This window comes from Bactrocera tryoni, chromosome 4 (genome assembly GCF_016617805.1).
Source record: "Bactrocera tryoni isolate S06 chromosome 4, CSIRO_BtryS06_freeze2, whole genome shotgun sequence".
In the NCBI taxonomy this organism is placed as follows: Eukaryota; Metazoa; Arthropoda; class Insecta; order Diptera; family Tephritidae; genus Bactrocera; species Bactrocera tryoni.
Window position 1 is genome coordinate 55546240 of NC_052502.1, and position 20772 is coordinate 55567011.

The 20772-nt window shown below is 38.7% G+C and overlaps 1 protein-coding gene across 4 annotated transcripts in view; it reads right to left on the bottom strand.

Moving 5' to 3' along the window:
• LOC120773994 (homeobox protein prospero-like) overlaps nucleotides 1-20772 on the bottom strand; it is a 265699-nt gene that overhangs the window by 60294 nt on the left and 184633 nt on the right. For all 4 annotated transcript variants that reach the window (XM_040103263.1, XM_040103262.1, XM_040103260.1 and 1 more), the window contains one exon: nucleotides 17785-17835. The gene's annotated coding sequence lies outside the window, so the exon portion shown is untranslated. The remainder of the gene's footprint in view (nucleotides 1-17784; nucleotides 17836-20772) is intronic.

Here is a 20772-nt window from a genome sequence, read left to right on the forward strand (position 1 = left end):
ATGAACTTGAAAATTATCCGGATTTTCATCGAAAAATCATCTTCAGCTATGAGGCTCGCTTCTGGCTGAATGACTTCGTCAATAAGCAGAATATGCGTTCTTGGTCAGGTAGCAACTCACACGTACTGCATGAGTCACCATTGCATCTCGAAAAAATTATAGTTTGGTGCGGTTTATGGGCCGTCGGCGTCATTGGGCCGTACTACTTCCGTGAATCGCTATCGCTCAATGATAACCGAGTATTTATGGAGCGAATTGGTTGATATAGACTTGGACAATATATAAAACCAAGTTTGGTGAACGTGTTATCTCCCGAAATGGCCGAGTCAATTGGTCCTCTCGGTTGTGCGATTTGACGTCTTTATACTATTTCCTGTGGGGCAACGTCAAGTCTATGGTCTATGCCAACAAACCAGCGACGATTGATGAACTATGAACTTCGTAAGAATATCGAACGTGCAATTGCAGCAGTATCGGCCGATTTATGTTTGAAACCCGTCGAAAAGTGGGTTCAGCGTCTGAACTTTTGCAAGCGTGCCCGTGGTGGTCATGTAAAAGGAATCAAGTCCATACATAATGGCATCGAATGTGCTTTCACAGGTATAAAGAATTACAGTGATAACCCAAGCCCGTTTTTATTTATTAAAAAAAAATTGTAGAGCTCTCATTGAAAACCCCGTTACTAGAGAACGGTGAGATCGATTTGAAAGTCTTGTAATTTGAAACCAAAAAAGTGATAGTCCAACAAGTTAATTGAGAATTAAATAGCATGAAAGCTTAGTTTGAAACGAAGTGGTAGTGCTCGTGCTTTAAGTTTCTAGGAAAGTAGGACTTATTTTGTACTAAAAACAGATCGCATGTAATGAATACTATTAAAAAAACGGATCTCCAACAGAAGATTTCTATTTCTATAAGGCTTTAGCACCCAAGGTAAAATAAAGAGCTTCAGATTGGCAATGATGGAGCGTTGCAAAGTACAAAATTTAGAACTTCTTTCATTAAAGTTATGCTAGGTTAGAGTTCAATTACGGATATAATTACAGACAGTGAGTTTTTAATAGAGGAATCATAGCAGTTTCGCAAACTGTGGAATGAGTTTCATGATTTTCGATAGCTAACGGAAAAATATGGAGATTAGCTCATGTGTGTCCGAGGTGCTAACATTAAAAGCAAAGAGCTAAAGCCGAAAAAGCGTTCCCACGACAGTCGGGTCTAAGTAACCGGAACGGACCCGGATTATTATCCGTCTAAGTACTGCCAATATAACTACCGACCCGACCTAAAGAAAATCCAAGCAAATATTATATGCCGTAAAAACATACGTACTTCCTAAGCATAGTGGCTTAGTATAAACATATCGACGATAGAAAAGTTTTGAATACATTTAAAAGCAAACAACACGGTCGGTCGGGTTCTTAAGATGACACGTAAGCAAGTATCCCCGCATGGGTTAGTAAAAGTGTCGTACTGCGTCGCAACAAAGCATATATCCGCTGATTGTGACATTAGCCTATGGATTAATGAAGCTTTGACATAACGAATCAGCTATTGCTAGTGATAAATTGATTTTTATGAAAGCCATAACGAAAGGGACGCAATTAGATACAAATATACGTACATTGGTTTGGATATCTTTATGCGGACATATTGTGTGTGTGCTGTTTACAGCTTGTCAACTTGCTGATGGGCGATAGATTTCATATGAAAACGGCGTATGTAATAAGCGCAAAGAAAGTTATTGGCAGTTGGAGCTTGTTAAGTCACTTTTTTCTAGTTACTGGTGCATTTGATGGAAGCGAGATATTTTTATGTGCTAGTTAGATTATAGCTTTTGTTGCTAAATGAGTTTTAGGTATTGCAGGGTATATTTTGAAATATTTGGTTCATTATGAATAGAACTGAAATTACCTCAAACGGTATTAAAATAGCTAGTACCAGCCAGTGGAGCTTCTCAAAACTGAGATAGCGCAGATTCAGACATCAATTTTTGTATGTTGAGCCGCAAAAAATCGTTGACAGAAGTAACGAAGGGAGATAGGTCTCCAAAATCGGCGCCAAGCTATAATTAGCTGTGGTTGAGCTTGTTTTCCAACGATCCCGTATGGATTTTTAGATCCTACTTCTAGTACATTAAAATTTTGAAGCCTCAGAAAAATTCCAATGAAGGTTGTGAAAGCTTAATTGAGACTTTTCAGTGAAAGCTTGAAATCTTGTTTTAATACCATATACATATTATTTAATCGCGCCCATTCACATATTATAGTTCTAATTTTTGTGATTGACAAATTAAGTTTTTTTTAATGAAAGCTTGAAAGCTCACTTAAAGATATTTTTTATTCGCCCCCACTTCACTCAAATACGAATAAACATAAATAAAATTAGGGTTTCATATCTGTTTATTAATTGATTAAAACTTTGATGTCTCAGAAAATTTTCAATGAAGCTTGATAAAGCTTTCACTTGAAAGTTATTCGTGTTTCAAGCACATTAATTCAACATTTTTTAGTTGAAGTTTTCATATAATCGTTTTCATTCGTGTATTTACATAAACTTCAGACACATTTATTGAGCTTCCTTTAGTGAAAGCTTGAAAGCTTGCCTACAACTGTTTTTTAATTGCGCCGCCTTCACGTACAGTATTTTTAATTTTTGTGATTTTCTTGGCTTCTGCCTTGCTAGATGAGCTTTTTAGTGAAAGCTTGAAAGCTCGTTTCAAAATAGAGATAAAATGTGGGTTTTATTTGTGTTTACTAGCTGATTAAAACTTTGATGTCTCAGAAAATTGTCAATGAAGCTTGATAAAGAAAGTTATTCGTGTTTCAAGCATACTTTTTAATTTTTATAGTGGAATTTTTATGTAATAGTTTTCATTGGTGTAATTATGTTGACTTCATATAGAGTTATTGAGCATTAGTGAAAGCTCGCCAAAGCTTTTGTGGTTATGTTGGCTTCTGGCTTGCTACTTGAGCTTTATTTAGTAAAAGCTTGAAAGCTCGTTTCAAGATGGCTTTTATTCGCGCTCACTTCACGCAAAATATGTTTAATTTTCGTACTTATGTTGGCTTCTGACACGTTCATTGAGCTTTCTTTAGTAAAAGCTTCATAGCTCGTTAAAAGATATTTATTAACCACGCTGACTTGTAAGTAAGAGTTCATTTTTGTGTGATTAGGTTAATTGAGCTTTCTTTAGTGAAAGCGTGAAAGCTCGCTGAAAAAAATTTATAAAAAAACAAATTTTTAGAGCTGCACAGTGAAAAGAAGCCATCAAGCTAATATTTATCACTTGCAACGCCTTTAATGGTTATTCAAAAGAGAAAAAGTAATTTTTGTTTCGCTTTTCGTACATTTATTACATTAGATGACACCATGCCACAATATTGTTGCATTATGTGGCATGCAGCGAATTTTTTCACATCAACTTGTGTCTTTTCCAAAAATTTTCCAAGGCGAAAGCAGTAAATAAATTTATTTGCGAGTAAAAATGTAATTTTATGCTCATAATCCTTACCCACTTCGAAAGCAGGTTACAGGGTTAACGGTATTTGTTTATTATATGCGCTGCAACTAACTCGCATATTTGCATTTGCACTTTCTCTATTTGCGCGCTGCTAGAATTAATAAAAAAATAATGCCAGCGAGCTGTTGGGATGTCTAAGCTGGAGGAGGGCGAAAAGGAAAGGAAAGGAAAAGAGCGGGGAAATAAATGTGATACTGTGTTACCCTTTCATAAATAATTTCCAACATAAATTTTATGCAAAATTTTTGCCAGACGACCCCCTAAGACAGCCAACGTGAGCTCTACTGCCAAGTGCATGCGGCTAAGTGTGTGCGGAGGAGGGTGTGAATGCAAATATGAGTTGCAAGTTGCATGTTGCGAGTATGCAAGTGTATGTGTGTCCGTTGCAGCGCAGTGCATGTTGCAGTGTCACAACATTTACTTTTGTGCATGTCAAAACTTAAAAAAGTAACACACACAAAAGTTCCAGTTGCTGCACTTTTCCTGTATACTTTCGTTATTGTTGTTGTTGTTGTTGTTGTTGCAATATGCAGCACGAGCGGGTATTTGTTGTGTCGTGTTTCTGTTGCTGTCAGCGTTGTATAATTTATGGTCCATCACCCCCGTTGGGCTGCTGCTGCTGCTGCTGCCGCTGCCGTTGTAAGCCAACGAATGCGCTGGCGTGTGAGTGTGTGTGTGTGCGTGCAGTGTTATGCATACATTTGCACACAAATTTATTTGCAATTAATGAATGTCAACACTGTCAACAAGTTTTTCGTTTTTGTATGCGGATTTAAATGTATAGTTGCCGACGGATGACGAGTTCATTTTTAGGTGTCGACCGTCCAACCGGGGCAAGGGCGTGTTTCCCACAAACACACAAGCACACTCGTAAAAATCTTTGCACTCGTCATATTACACAGCTCGCATATGCAGCGACAACTGAGAATATGCAGTTAAATAAATAAATAAATGAATACTTTTAGAAAATGCACAAAACTGTAACACAAAGCTCGAGTAGATTTACAATATACAGTGGCGGTAATAAAAATAGCAATATGGTTACTGATTGTTTTTCCGTGCTTGGAATATATGGCAAGGCTTTTTAAGCAAACAAGGCAATAGGTCAACCGCGGCTACATCGAAGCTGTAATACCCTTCACAATTACAAAATATTTCTTACAAGAACTTTCATTAGACTGTTTGTATGGCAGCTATATGCTATAGTTGTCCGATCTAAACAATTTCTTGGGAGATTGTAGCCCTACCTTATAGAAATAAATTATACTAAATTTCGTGAAGATATCTCGTCAAATGAAAAAGTTTTCCATACAAGCACTTAATTGGGATCGTTCAGTTTGTATGACAGCTATATGCTGTAGTGATCAGATATCGGCTGTTTCGATAAATGAGCAGCTTAGCTTCTTGGTGTGAGAAGGACGGCTGCAAAATTTCAGATCGATAACTCAAAAACTGAAGCACCCTGTTCAGGGTATAAAGAGTTCATAAGCTTTTACTTAAAGCTTTTGTGAACGCGACCCATTTAAGCTTGACACTGAACTTACAAAAGCGATTCTTCTTGAAAGAATTAGCAAAGAAAACTAAAAAGAAGGTCTAAGCTCATGCAGTCATTTCTATTTAGAAAAATTCTCCATTCGAAGTAAAGTTCTCTTGTTGAAGCTGGTTCCTGAGTAAGGATTCAGGTTTGGATCTCCTTTTCCGGATTTCTGGAAAAAGGTTCATTTTCTAAAGTAAGGTCGCCTTACACAAGCAAGATATTATTTGTGGAAAAAAGTTATCTTTCTGAAACCTAGTGCAACATTCCGCTTCTGAAGCAACATCAACTCTCTGAAACACGGATTATTTAAAGAGTAACAACAAGCAACTATGAGAGAAGGTCTAAAGTCAAGTAGCCATGCTTACTCAGAAAAATCCCATATCTGATACAGAAAGATCCTTGATACCGAAACAGGCTTTCTCTTATTCAGAATAGCAAGATTTTCATTCTGGAGAAAAGTTATCTTTCCGAGAAGAAGTTCTGCTTCTAATGCAAGATTCAAGGAGCTAAGAGAGAAGGTCTAAAGTTATGACGTCACGATACTAACTGATCGATGAAAATCAAGTCCTTGTACAGAAAACTATTTTTTTAAAGAGATATCTCTTCACGAAATTTGGCATAAATTATTCTCCGGGACTTTGCTGCAATCTCCCAAGAAATTGTGCGGATCGGGCAACTATAGCATATAGCTGCAATACTAACTGATCCATGAAAATCAAATTTTGTATGGAAGACTATTTTATTTTAAGAGATATCTTCACGAAAATTGGCCTGTGTACTTTTATCCAAGGTACCGCTGTAATCTCCGCAGAAATTTTTCGGAATGCAGTTCTTGTAAGGAAAACTTTTTTATTGGACGAGATATCTTCATGAAACTTGACATAGATTATAACTCAATATATCGCTGTAATCTCCGAAGGAATAGTATAGATCGGGCAACTATAGCATATAGCTGACATACAAACTGAACGATCAAAATTAAGTTCTTGTTTGGAAAAGTATTTTATTTTAAGAGATATCTTCGAGAAATTCTACACGAATTATAACCTAAGACAATGGTGTAATCTACGAAGAAATTTTTCAGATCGGACGACTATATCATATAGCTGTCATACAAACCGAACGTTCAAAGCCAAGTTCTTGTAAGAAATTTTGTTGCTACTATACAACAGATTTTCAGATTTTTTAGATACAATTAAGTTTTTAGCACTAAATTCTTCTTTTCAATACAAAAAGTCATTTAACGCCTTTTAGTGCTATTATTTTAAACGACACTCTCCGTATAATGGCCATTTGAGAGCGCAGTGAATTGAAAATGTTTAAATACTTGGAGTGGCAGAGCAAAAACTTATCAAGTGACAAGTAAATATTGTATGAGGCAAGTGAATTTGCAAAAGAAATTACTCAAGTGGAAAGTAGAATTCGTAATAAGTGAAGCATAAATAAGTTTATTAGTTCCGAAAAATTGCAAAAACAAACAATATGCCACATAACACCTCTTAAGTAAATATAGAAATATGTTTGTTTTTCAAATTTTGCATTTCGCACATAAATCATGAAATGCCTCTTTTACAGCTCAAATGTCAAACATATTTTGCAAACCGGCATTTTCGACACATACATACATATATACACTTTATAACGACTCAATTTTTAATGCATTAAATGCGCTGAATATGTGGCCGGCATGCGTTCGCTTTGTTGCCACACAGCACAGTGCAACGCCTAGCCAATTAAGGCCAACTCATTCATTCTAAAGTCTAATAAATTTATATGACCACTATATAAATTAATATGTACTTTGATATCGTAATAAATATTTACGTGCTTATATTTGCTTACTCAACACGCACACAGGCGCGCATAACAACACACACACAGACATGCAAATTTCCACACAAACACTTGCAAGGAACAAAAGACAAGGCGCAAAGCATAAAGCGCAAAGGCAATTGTAAAGTGTGGTGAAAGTACGAGAACTTGTGGCAGGAAAAGCCGGTGGTGCGGTAGCCGCAGCGAGCGCAGGTGTTGCTACAAATGGGCGTCTGGAAATGCGTGACTTACATGCATAATCAATGGTTAGACGCAGGCTATTAATTGTCCCGCACACACACACCCACACACCCGAACACAACTACACTCGCACACACACGTACACCTACAAGGCGCTAGCACACAGCTACACTAGTAAAACGGTGCGAGTGTATTGTTTTAAGGCAGATTGACCGGACAGCCAGACACATAAATATTTAAATGCGCATGCAACAAGCGTTGCCACTATCAGTGGAATATAGACTGACTCTGGATTTGCATGTATGCAGGCAACAGTGTGTTTTAATTCATGCGAGTGGCATTAAAAATTCATAAAAATTAAATAATTTAATAGTTTTCCAAATTTTGGACATTTTAAGCGCTTTTTAATTTAATGACTATTTCTCGAGTTTTAAGTGTTTGAGGAAGTCATGAAACTCCAATAAAAAAAACTGTGAAAATTTTAAAATTAATGACTAGAATTTATAGCTTTAGAAAAATAATAAACTGTAATAAAAACTATTTTTAAATAGTAAATGCACCACGAATTCCTCCTCCACTACAATTCATACTTTAATCTTTCAGCAAAGAATCGTCCATATTGGACTTAAGGGCACGGCAGGTGCGAAATGTTTTAAAATCGATATTTTTTTGTTTTGTGTTTTTCATTTTTTGATTTTTTCCGATTCTTGATTTTTGATTTTTCTTCGATTTTTTCCAATTTTTGATTTTTTTCGTTTTTTGATTTTTTTCATTCTCGATTTTATTCGATTTTCGATTTTTTCTTTAGATTTTTCGATAATCAATACCCTCAAACACAGTCTACTAATATTTTAAGGCGATATTTCAAAGAAAATGTAAGCACTCAGTTCAGTTAGCTCCATAAGGTTATCTCCAAGCAGAGAGCTACGTAGATTGCCTTTTATACCGGAACAACAACAAATTTTGGACGACCTTCCCGAAAAATCATCTTGGCGTAATCTGCGACCTCGATTGAACTCACCATACCATCGATAAACCCTGATCAAAAATTCTCGTCAAAAATTGAATTAAGTTCATCTATGCGCTCTTCGACGAACTAGTTCGCTCTGCGGCTGCTTCCATTATGATGGGGTCACAACCATGCATTGTGGTGGGGCAACACACCATAAAGGAGTTGCTCCGCACGGAGGAGAGAGTGGGGAGAGAACGGCACTGCCAGCAGGCAGCAGGAATGCGCCACGCGAACGTACTACTGAGAGTTACAACCTGGCAAGGTTTAGATACATGATCAACCTCCCAAGTGACAAACTTCGTTTTCTTTTCGCGCTCTATACAGGGCACTGCAAGCTCAGGAAGAACTTGTCCAACAGGGGCATAGTCCCGCCGGTTTTACAACATGGAACAGGAAACTCCAGAAGACCAGCAATTTGTAGAAGCAAGCTCAAGGCTCTAGAATCAATTCTGGAATTATTCAGAGTGCTGAACCTTTGTGACCATATGTGCTATAGGAGAGGGCATAATAGACCATAGATCACAGTGCAAATCCTCAATTATTTTGTATGGGCCTTTCTATGGCCTTTTGATAGCAAGAGAAATCGAAGTAAGTTCAGAGAAAATATTGCGAAAGCCAATTTTTACTTAACGGTGGAATGGTATTACTCTTAAGATAGGTCAGATTTAGCGGTCGATGCTAACAGGGATCTTGTGGTACCTAAGATAAGTTTCCAAAAACTCTAAGAACCAAAGTTCAGAAATCCGGATATATGATGACACGTATAGATGAAAAATTCTACATTCATTAATTTTATTGAAGATTAATAGATCAGTTAATATTTAGTAATTCGAAGTATTTAAAGATAATCAGCTTTTAATATAAACTTAAGCAACATTAATAAGAATATATGAATCGAGACAAAGAAAGGTAGTCAGTCCTGCCTACTTGACTTCGAAACATCAGTGAATAATTTCGTAGCTCCGTTATGCTCTCTGCGAAGAAACAAATTGATGTTGCCTGATCAATGATATGGCTGAAATTTATCAGCCTGCTTCAGCCATATCTTTCTTCTGAAGTTTACCAGCCTTCTTCAGCCATATCTTTCCTTTAGAGTCCTTGTTTGATTAGATTTATTGAGCAAAATATATTTAGAGAGCTTTGAAAAATAATTAAAAACGTCAAGTTACTTTCTAGTTATAGAAAAGGCATTGGTGGAGTTAATCATAGATTACATATTAATAAAATGGTTCTTTACTCATTCTGAAGATGTGGCTTGCAACACTAAAACTTGTAACTTTGGTAATTACAATTCTGCTTTAAAATTTTCTAAGTGAATACAAGTGACTTGATCTTCGTTAAGGCATATAAAACAGTCAGCAAAAAAGTCTAGCAACTTTGTCATTACTGACGGGAAGAGGCCACGTTCAACTGAGAAAAATTAGGAACATGAATGAAATTTCTCATAAACGACACCCGCAAACGTTTTGAGGTTGTGTATAATTTTGTATAGGAGGCTGATAATTATACTTCAATTACTATTAAATCAAGTAAAGTTTAGGGTAGGTTAGGTTAAGTTAGTTTGGTAAGCTAATGAGCCACGTACAGACCAATTTTGGTCTATTACGATACCAGTTAGAGTCTGTTACTTAAGCCATTGGTACGTAGCCCATTAAGTGATACCTTTTCAAGTTTAAATAAATAGTAAAAATGTGTGAAGTCTCTACGTGCTTATAAAATATACCGTTATCTCAAGTTTACTAATAAAACGTCGCTAATTCTAAAACCAATTGCCATAGCTACTGAGGAAACCCCACATTGCTTCGGTTAATCATTTACCAGATGAATGCCAGTTATGGTAAAGCATGTACCAACTATTTTTGTAGAACTCTGTTGAGTTCCTATTACATAAATTCTACTGTCGTTGGACTAGACTGAGTTTATGGAAACTATATCTAAGAATATGGATATTAAGAGCACAACCTGCTTCAGAGTGGTACTATCCACACCGCAATTTTAGCCTTGACCTCGCTAACTGTGTGATGTATAGACTCCCTATCTCTAGCAACGGGTTACTACATGATTAGACTGGTTTAGATGCCTGGCAACAGTTGTGTTGCCGGAAACTGTAAGGCTGATTAGCTTACTAGGACATGTACTACAGTTTCAATGACTGCGGAATGGAAACGGGTAGGATCTCCGTTGGCTGCTTGCGGTTCACTCCTGCATTATCAGGCCCCAGACCAGCTCATATAGCGTTGATCAAGTACCAAAAGCTGTGCAAACAAAAGGTCCTTCTGGCTTAGGGTAAATCGCATGAGAACCAATGAACACTTCGTTTACAGTAAACTATAACTTTCAATGCTTGTAGGAGTTTCAACTGGACAAAACTGGTCTAAAAGAGATTCATATGATAATATTTAACATTTTACCGGATACTAGTTGCTTCAGCTGTTTGGAAAAAGGTGACATAGAATCATCTCAGCACTTCCTTCTCAAATGTGCCGCCTTTGTCCGACCAAGGCTGAAACACCTCGAATCTCATACTTTTAGATATCCAGGTGAAGAAGTGGCAATAGAAATACAGCACTTAAGCAGATTTGAGTTAGATTTAAGGCGCTTTGTTGTTTGCTGATATCCAACTACCAGGGTGATGAATACGAGCGGGTATACAAGTTATCAGAGCCGTGTATAGCAGCCAAAAGAGAAAAAAGAGTCAAAAGCTTAACACTATGGCTGCAGCGGTGGCAAACCTCTCTCAAAGGACGGTGGATCCACAGACTGATACCGGACATACATGGATAGACATGGATTAGAAGTTACTTGTTACAGAATTCAGAGCAACATTAGTTCGAATTGTCCGACGTGTTCAGAGTGCTTTAAAGACTCTGAGCATATATTCTTTTATTGCCCTCGCTTTTTAAGTGCAACGGAAAAACTTAAAACTACACTCGGTGGTAGTTTTACGGCGGAAAATTTGACGACACTTATGTAAGTGTCAGTCCACTGAGAACTGAAAAGCTGTCAGCGAAGCGGCAGGCACAATCATGACAAAACTGAGACATACTTGTATAGAGCAGATTAGGCGTTTGTCAGTCCGTGCCATAGAGGAGATTTAGGTGTATCATCACTCCCACGAAGTAATACTTAATCAGGTGGTTACGTGGTAGAGTCTGAAGTAGGTCAGGTTTAGCGGATTGAAGTGGATTATCCAACTACAACAGTTTTTTATCTGGCTTCATGAAGGACTGTATATAATAGTCTAATGTCGCTATTCTGCTTTGCCCCGATACTATACTGTATCTGCCAGAATACCAAACTGAGACTCCTGATTCACAGAGTCACAAAATTACGATTGTGACAATTAGAGACATGAGACAATCGTGACAAGCAGAATACCGACATAAGTGTGATTCCCACCATGTCGAGGTATCAGTCATATAGCCTAACATAATCTAACCTATATGGACAGTGCGTCTATCTAACCCAAAATCGAATCATTAATAGAAAATCTCACAACACATCCACTTTTTTCAGAAGGCAACAAGAATATGGAGAAACTAGAGGGCCTTCAAAGATAATTAGGTTTCTTAGACCTATGTATAGTATATTGCTTCGAAAAAATAAATAATTTTAAAATAATGGCGCTTTAATTCTACAAAATCTATTTAAAAGTTTGCCACTGGTATTGCTGTTGTTGTTGCAACGGGTACCTAATTCAAGTTAGGATGGTAAGGATTAGATAAGTTGCCGTTGTTCATAGGTAGGCATAGGAAACGTGCTGTTTCAACAGGGTCGGACCAAAGGGAGAAGGGTGTCAGATGTGTAGGGGTAGCAGGGTATGCAACGAGGTAACCAGTGTCATGTGGGGATTCATTGTACGCTGGGAAGATCTAATCCCATTTAGATCGGTAAGTCTTGGTCACTGGTATTATTTATCATCGGTATTTTGTTGAAAAAAGATATTTTTTTTACCGTTAATTAAGTTTTATCACCGAATGTTACAAAATGCACCCCTGTGCTTAAGCAAAACAAAGCATAGAAAAAATGAGCCGAGAAAAAGTGGCGTACTGGCATATGTTGCACTAATGACAATTTAAACATCAACATGCTTGGCTTGGGGTTTCGGCCACAATACCCAAGCGATATATCAAGTATACGGCCAGCAAACAACACACTCGAAAATTACCCATTAGCCTGACTGTTGAGCCTTGAGGACCTATTGTACAGGGTACGTACGGCGAGTCTACATGCGCTTGATTACTCAGAGTCATGCCACTACATTTGTTGTTGTTATTGTTGTTGTGAATGTGCACGACGATTGCTCGTATAGCGGTATACAAATGTATTTAAAGTGTGAATTGAATTTGTAAACTTTCAACACTTTTACACCCTTTCTATAATAACAATAACAAAAACAAACACACAAAAACAATGAAAGGCCAAAGCAAATAGAACCTTAAATGTCGAATTTGGAAATGCAGAGGATTGCCAGCGGTAAGCTGTCTGCCGGTACACGTAAGGCGAGCGCAGAGAAGGATAGAGAGGGAAAGAGAGAGAGTAATAGCGCAAGAGCGAGGGAGTGGTGAGAAGGCGGCGTGCGAGAAAAAACTGCATGCGCCCAAGTGAAGTGGTCACATTGGCTGGCTAGGCAAGTTTGTGAACTTGAACAAATTCGGGTTGGGATAATTCGTTTACGCTCAATTGAACTTTGTGCAAAAATTTATTGTATTTGCATATCCAGCTTGGGTGCTGACTGCTGCACTCGTACACACATACACAAACGATCACAGATTTTCATAAAAGGACAGGGTTGTATGTTGGGGCGTGAGTGTGTTTGCCTAACCGGAACCGGATGCAACGATAACAGCATTGTGGCCATGCATAAATTGCTTTTTCACTTTTGTGCACAAACACACAGACACTCGCTTATATATGTATATACATACATATACATACATACATACAAACATATAGAAACGTATTTTATTGTACAAGACACAAATGCAACAGGAAGCGCACACACACACACATACACACATACACACATATTTGGCAATATGTATGTGTGTGTATGCGCATTGCCAGACGTGCAGCCGCAACTGGCGCAACAGTTCAACAGGCATTCGAGGTGCAAATGGAAAATTTTCAAGATGCCCGGCATCAGCAGCAACAACAACAAGAACACGACGAATAACAACAACAAGACGAACAACAACAATAAAAAACGTACAACAACAACAACAAAACTACAACAACAACAACCATTCGACTGACACACAGACAAAAAACGGTATAATGGCATGCCGCGTGAGTACATAAGCCGCATGGCACAGCTCGGCTCTGCTTTGCTTGTGGCGAAAAGAAAGTGCTTTCGCTTATTGCTCCTTGGCCTGACTTTTACTACCAGCCGGCATGCCTACGCCAGCCGCCACTTCCTGCCGCCAGCGCCATATTCGGCTCGGGCGCATAGTTTGCACATTTGCCTATTTGCCTGCCAGACGGCAACGGCAACGCCAGATTGCTGCTTGAGTGCCTAACTCCATGTATGTGTGTGTGCGTCTGTGTTCGTCTACAATAAAATGCAATAAGTGCCCTTCTTACGTTTTTTGCTGCAGCCACAAATTCGCAAACTATTTCAGGTTAGCAAGAAAGTGCCATCAACTATTGCACGCACCACTTGAAAATTAAATAACCCAGCAAGGCAATGGCAATGCTCGAGCGCCTGCATTAAGCACACCACCAACACCAACACACACACACACAAAGCGAGAGGTGTGCATAAATATGCAAGTAAATTATGTAAGCTGCAGGCGGAGTTGCCATGTAGTTTTGCTGAAATATTTTCATACCTACTTCCGTAAGCGCAAAAAAAAATATTATAAATATACATATTACCAGCAGCAGCTGCCCCACTAAGACTGTCTTTCGGCGCTTGCGACGTGGCGCCGTTATGTAGGCCACTTAGCGTGTTTATCTTGCGACTCTGTCATTGATAAATAGTGAAGTTTTGTCAAGATGGATTATGCTGGTTGCACATAAATGTTGAATTACACACTTTCATAAAGCTTGATAAGCATTTTATATACGAGTACACGACGTGCGTGACTGCTACTCACGAAGTACTGTGTTCCGATCCCGTGCGCAATATGGAGAAAATAGAAATAACCATCTCTAGGCAGGCAACCTTAAACTTGTGAGTGCAACGTTCAGTTGAAAGTGTTGTTGTAAATATTGGTTAGAAGGTCCAGAACAAACTTAGAACTACATAAGTGAAACTTCGGTTCGTGAAATGCAGTACTAAAGCACGAAGTGAATGTCACACCACCGATACCATTGATATAACCTTAAATTACAACACACTGAAAAACGAAGTCGAAGCCAGTCTTATAAACACTATATTACGGTCATTCAAGAGAAAATCTTTCGCTACTTGAACAAGGAAAAATATTAACTTCGATTGCATCTTCACAAATAAAAATTTTCCATAGAAGAACTTGATTTCGACTTTTGTGTGGAAGCTATGTATTATAGTGTTCCGATCTCAACCAATTCTTCGGAGATTTCACCTTCGAATCAGTGCCAAATTTTGTTAAAGAAGTTTTCAATACAAGCACTTGATTCTATTCCGATCGTTGACTTTATATGGCAGCTATATTCTATAGCTTCAGCAGCTTCTTGTGGAGAAGACGACGATAAAAACTTAGTCCTCAGTGTATTCTATATAGAGAGAGACTTCAAGAATATATCCATATAAAAACTTCTAGTTCGTATGGAAGTTATATTTTTTACTGGTCCGATATCGGCTACCAGATATTCCAAAATTGTACCTAGAAGAATTCAAGATACTACGTAGAAGCTCTAACTCATAGCTTTCCAAATTGTGAAGAACGAATCATTTATGTTTTTTTTAACCCTTCTTTACCACCATCTTTTAAATTATAATCTGAGCACTTGAGTAATTCGTCTATTTGTAGCTTGAGAATAGTTCCTGAGAAATTGGCTAGATTCCAGTGGAGAGTACATACTTCTTTAATACACAGGGGTATACATAGCTCATTGGTTGCTTGTATATGTAGCATCCAATATTCCAATGTGTTACCGGAAAAATATCGTGAAACGGTTAGGCTACCAAAGTTTGGACTTAAAGGGCACACATGTTGTGATGGACCCAAAAAGCGATTTTTGGGAATAAAAAAAATAAAAACTAGTGCATAAAATTTTTTATTTAAATTTTTATAGTAGAAAGTAAATTTTTTCGGGCTACGATTCCAGCCTTGTCCGTAGATGACACCTCGGTTATTATAGGTTAGGTCGTAGGGTTGACATATCGATGGATCTCATCTGATCAAATTCGTCCTTTATTCATAGACTCCTAAAAGTGGATCACCAATCCTGACAGAACGCCGAAGTGATTTGCGTTTACTACAAATTTATTAAGCAACTTCGCTAGGCTCGCCAAAGGTGTTTCTACCGAGATATTTTAATCTCAGTCTGACAAAAGCCGCATGTGAACCTATTGGACAGTGTGCAGTCAGAACATCTACAATTGCGGCGAGATTGAATTTGCTCTAAACCAGTAAATCGGAGGACCTCCTATGGTCCAATCTGGACCAGAAAGATCTCGCAGTCGCACAAGTTTTGCTTGTTGACCAGCGTTTGTTCAGCTCATTGGAGGTCCAAACGTCCAATGTCAGAACACAAGAAGGCATAGGAAACCCGACTCGCTTCCAAAGGGACAAAGTAGGGAAAAATGTGCTCTTCCGGCGATTCCGCTGTATCCGGATAAGCGTACGAGTCTAATATGGAAAAAGACTAAAGCTTTTGTAATGAAGTTATGTACTCCTTGGCTAGTCCAGACCACATAGTCAGCTCAAAGCCAATATAGGATGAAGCTTAAGAAAGTTGTCTAATAGAAGGTATTGTCTTTCCATTGATGCACGGTCGAAATGAGATACAAAACTGGCAAGAAAAAATTAATTTTGTAAACATTTTTGACCCTCTTTGATGTGCCAAAAATCGATTTTTGGTATATGGAGATCTATATAAGGATATCTAAAATAGTGATCAGATCACTTGTCTCCGAACAATCACTCAATAACATTTGAACATTTGCAGTATTGAGAAAAAGAGTTTAAAAATGAACTGTTAAAGATTATTGAGCTTCGTTATAAAAGGCATCGAGTCACTTTGTGATAAGACTAGTATGGGTGCCCCTGCGCAACCGCAGGTAATTGTAACGCTAACGAGTTGACAAGGGCAGGCACCCAAATCCCGCTTTTAAAAGAATGCGAACTTCTTAATTGTGGAAGTGCTAACAGCCCATTGCGCTCACGGCATCCATGCTGTAAGATTAAGAATCTTACTGTTATCGATTTCAAATTTGAGTTTGTTATTTTAAAAGGTAAAAACTAGAAAAAAATCGAAAAAAAAGATTTTTCTAACTTCACACTAGTTGCGTATTAGCGATCAGATGAGTTTCAGCTAGCTAAGGTAAATTATGTTGGTGTTCCGTGCAGCTCGAAATCAACCCCCGAATGCTATTTTTAGAAGCAGTTGTAGACTATTTAGGATAAGATAAGTTCGCCCGCTCCGCAGCATTCACTAACATGGTAGGCCTTGAACCCTTCATCGCGGTGGGGCCTCATACCATAAAGCAGCTGCTCCGCAAGGAAGAATCAGTAGTCAGAAAGAGGTATTGATAGCAACTCAAGGCATGCGCTATGACAAGTTGCTAATATTGGCTTACAACCTTCGCAGTTTGAAATGTGTAATCAACCTCCCTAGGGACAAACTTCTCGCTGAAGACACAGGCCACTGTAAGCTCAAGAAGCACTTATATAACATGGGCTTAGCTTCTTGCGTAAATTGCCGGTTCTGCGACAGTGAGCCTGAAACTTTATAGTACCCGCTAATTGACTACATAGTAGTCGGCAGACGAGGGATAAAGACGCTTGGATCCATGTTTTCAAATAGGGATCACATCGAATCAATAGCAACTAGCAGTATATTGGAATTTATCATTATGCTGGAGCTAAGTCGGTCGTTGTGACTTAATAGATGAAGGCAATAAAAATCAGGTCGCGATCCCCACTTATTTCTTTTCTCTTAACTGTCGAATATCTGATCTTTACCCGGTTTTGTGAACAACTAGGAAGCGCCGCTTCGTCTTGCAACCATATCTTCATATAAAATTAACTCGATATTTTGTTTATGAGGAATGTGGATATATCAAAGAAAGTGATTGCCAATTAATTGCAAGAAACACATTTTGAAAACTATGTCCTATAAAGTAACGAGTGAGTACTCAAGAAAGCACAGCAGGCCACCATTTTCGCTTTGTAGTTACATTTACGCACATAAATAATGCTTTGGAATGGCCTACAGGCCCTTGTATAGTTGCCTTGAATGCCTTTCAACACGCCGCTTACAAGTCTGCAACATTGTAATGTTATTATTGCTGCTTGCTGGTTTTTGGTGCAACAGTTTGCAGCTGCTGCTGCTGCTTCTAGCCATTACAATACTGCCACGCACACATATGCACACCAATTTACACGTATACTTCGGTTGTATAGTTTTTGTGCGCTATAAAAGCTGAGTAGCGGCATATTGCAACAGTGCAAGGCGCCAGGCGAACGCTTGTTGCAACTACTTTTGATATCGCGCACTTATTCTATATTTTATTTTCCACACTACATACACACAGAAATAAGTTGTTTAACTCACCGAAATTTCGTCAGGAACAAAGGAGCAAAGCGCGCAAACGGAATGAAATATCTGAAAAGGAAAGAAAATAAACAAGTCAGTCAGTGAAAATATAATTTTCTTTGCTTATGTTGCAAAATGTGGCATAATGTTGCCATGAATTTGCATTTGTCGGCAAAGGCGCTTTGATAGCGCCGAAAATGTCGAAAATGCCGGCACAATAACAACAACAGCAACGACAGTACTAACAGGCGCACGCCTCCGCCCGCTGCGCCGGGTCGTCGTGTGTCAAGAAGTTCAAGTGTGCAACATGAAGTACAGTTGAAGTATTTTAATTCACCTTTCGGCATTTCATATGTGCCAAACACACACACATTCAAGCAAACATGTGTGTCCATGTGTGTGTGAGTGTGTGTGTGTGTGTGTTTTTATAATAGTTTGGGCATGCTTTTGTGTTATTATTAGAAATTGCATGTAATTATCGTGCAATAAAACACACTTACACTGCCGTGCTGCCACTGCTTCTTCTTCTTCGTCTTCTCTTCATGTTTTTCGCTTTTGTTGTGCAGCTTTTATGTTTTTGCTCCGCAAGCAGCGGCATGGAACTTTGTGGCAAGTCGAGTGCTAAGCGGCAAGGCGCTATTTTTCGTTTGGCTTTGTTTGCCTCGAAAGTTTGGCATTCATGCGAGTGCGCTGTTGTTGTTGCAGGCAGCATGCAAATGAATTAAATTAATTTCCATGAAAATTGCACAGCTCTAATTACATTGCTAGCAAATTATTAATTGGCCTTTACTCTGGTTTTGACATTTTAATTGCTTATGCAAAATAAAATTACATTTTGTAGCAATCGCAATCGCATTCGGGCGCAGTCGGCAGCCAGCGGCGAAAGTGCAGCAAAACTCAGTTGTAAGTTGTGCAAATTATTAGCGCATACTTTGAGCGCTTGAGCTGCTTGCCATCTCTGTCTCTAACGGATTCATACTTTGCTCTGTGGCAGCACTCGGTTTGGCAGCGTGCGTCCGTGTGTTGCACACACATTTGATTAACTCGTGCAAAAACTGGAGCAGTAGAAGTTGTTCAAAAGCGAAATCAGCAACCGAAACTGAAAAGCAGTGATAACTGTATACAAAAAAGTGAATTACCACTTCTCGCTGCCAGAAGCATTAAGGTCAAAGATTGCAATGGTTGACCTTTTGAATTTTGTTCGAATTCGAAAAGCGAATTTATAACAACTTTGGGAGCGAGAATTTGGCTTGGTGTGGAATGTTAAAAACTCGCACAAAAGAAAATTTGACACACCTTTGGAATTTACTTTTGCGAGAGAGTGAAATCATTATTTGCATATACGAGCGATATAGATAAAGACCTAATTCATGCTTAATACCTACTAAAAAGTGATCCATTTCGAGGTTCCCAACTTTTTAAAAAAAAGCACACAGCAACTTCAAATTTAATGAGGAATGTTTATTATCATTCGAAAGAACATTCCTTCGCGTTTATTTTTTGGAGATTATCTCTTTCAAATGTTGACTGCGGTTGCGTCTCAGATGGTCCATCCGTTGAGTCCAATTTTCGATGACTTCTTCGAGCACTTCGACTAGTAACTGCCGAATGGCATGCGTGATGTTTTGCCCCAAGGCCCGAATCGAAGCGGGATGGACTTTAGACTTTACATATCCCCACAGGAAAGTCTTATGATGTGATATATCACGATTTTGGTCGCCAGACCAATACCTGAAATTATCTGCTCATTCTCAATAAATACATCTATTGATGGGATGTGTGGGAAGTGGGATCACGAGCTTCAATTTCAGGCATCAAGTGTCGGTTATCATGGCGCGATAACGGTCCGCTTTACTATGACGGTTAATTCTCACCGGCATTATTTTTGAAGAAATGTAAACCGACGATTCCATCGGACCACAAACCACACCAAACCGTTGCGTTTTTCTATATGAAATAGCAGCTTTTGAATCTCCACACCTTTGCATGCGTTAGAACCGATTGTTGTTGTTGTTGTCCCAGTCCCGTTAGGGTGGTAACCTAATTCATCCAACGGTATGCCCAGGAAACGTGCCATTTCGACGTGGTCGGACAATAGGGAGAGAGGGGTGTCAGATGTGTAGGGTTAGCTGGGCATGCAAAGAGGTGGTTAGAGTCGTGCTGGGACTAGTTGCATGCTGGACATATGTTAGGTATGTCGAGGTCGATTCTGGATAAGTAAGAGTTTAACCTGCTGCAGTATCCAGAACAAAGCTACGCATGGGTCGCTCTCGATTCTAATGGATTGGGTGGTGGTATGGGTGGTGGTTTGACTCCAATTACGCCATACACTGAGGAGAGAGTTGTTAAGGAATGACCTCTTGATGTTGCTAGACTTCAAGCAGGCGACTGCAAGATGGTTTCTACGAAAACGCCCTAACTGATCAAATACATATTTTAAGTGCTCACACAGTATCGCATTGTCGTGTTCAAGAGTGACCCGCCTCCGGGATTGGTTTTCACGATTTTTTGAAAGACAACTGTCAGAAAAATATATCTTGGCAAATGCCAAATCTCAAGCCGGTGGTTTCATGTATTCCGTTGTTCCAATTTAGTGCAAATTGGATGGATGGAATGGAAAATATTACTAATTTTTTACTTTTCAATTTAGAATCTAGGCGAGAGATAAATTCTGAAGCGGGGGACAGATGTTTAAATATTTGATTAGGTCTTTTCACACAAATAGTAATTCTCGAAAACCCGATTGCTATTTTGCTCACCTAGGAATGAAAAAAAATTCATGTAACGCGCGAATTGTTCCACGGTCCAACTTCAAAACTACAACTGACTATAATTTTATTTATGGGATGAATCTTAATCGCCTATCCTGGCTCATAGAATGGGACCTTGACATCTCCGCCAACTGAACGGGGTTACGCCCTAACAGTTAATCCGGAGGAAACAGAAATATGTCTTCATTAACCTCTGAGGATAAAACTATTGTTTCCCGAAAAAACGAATCTACAG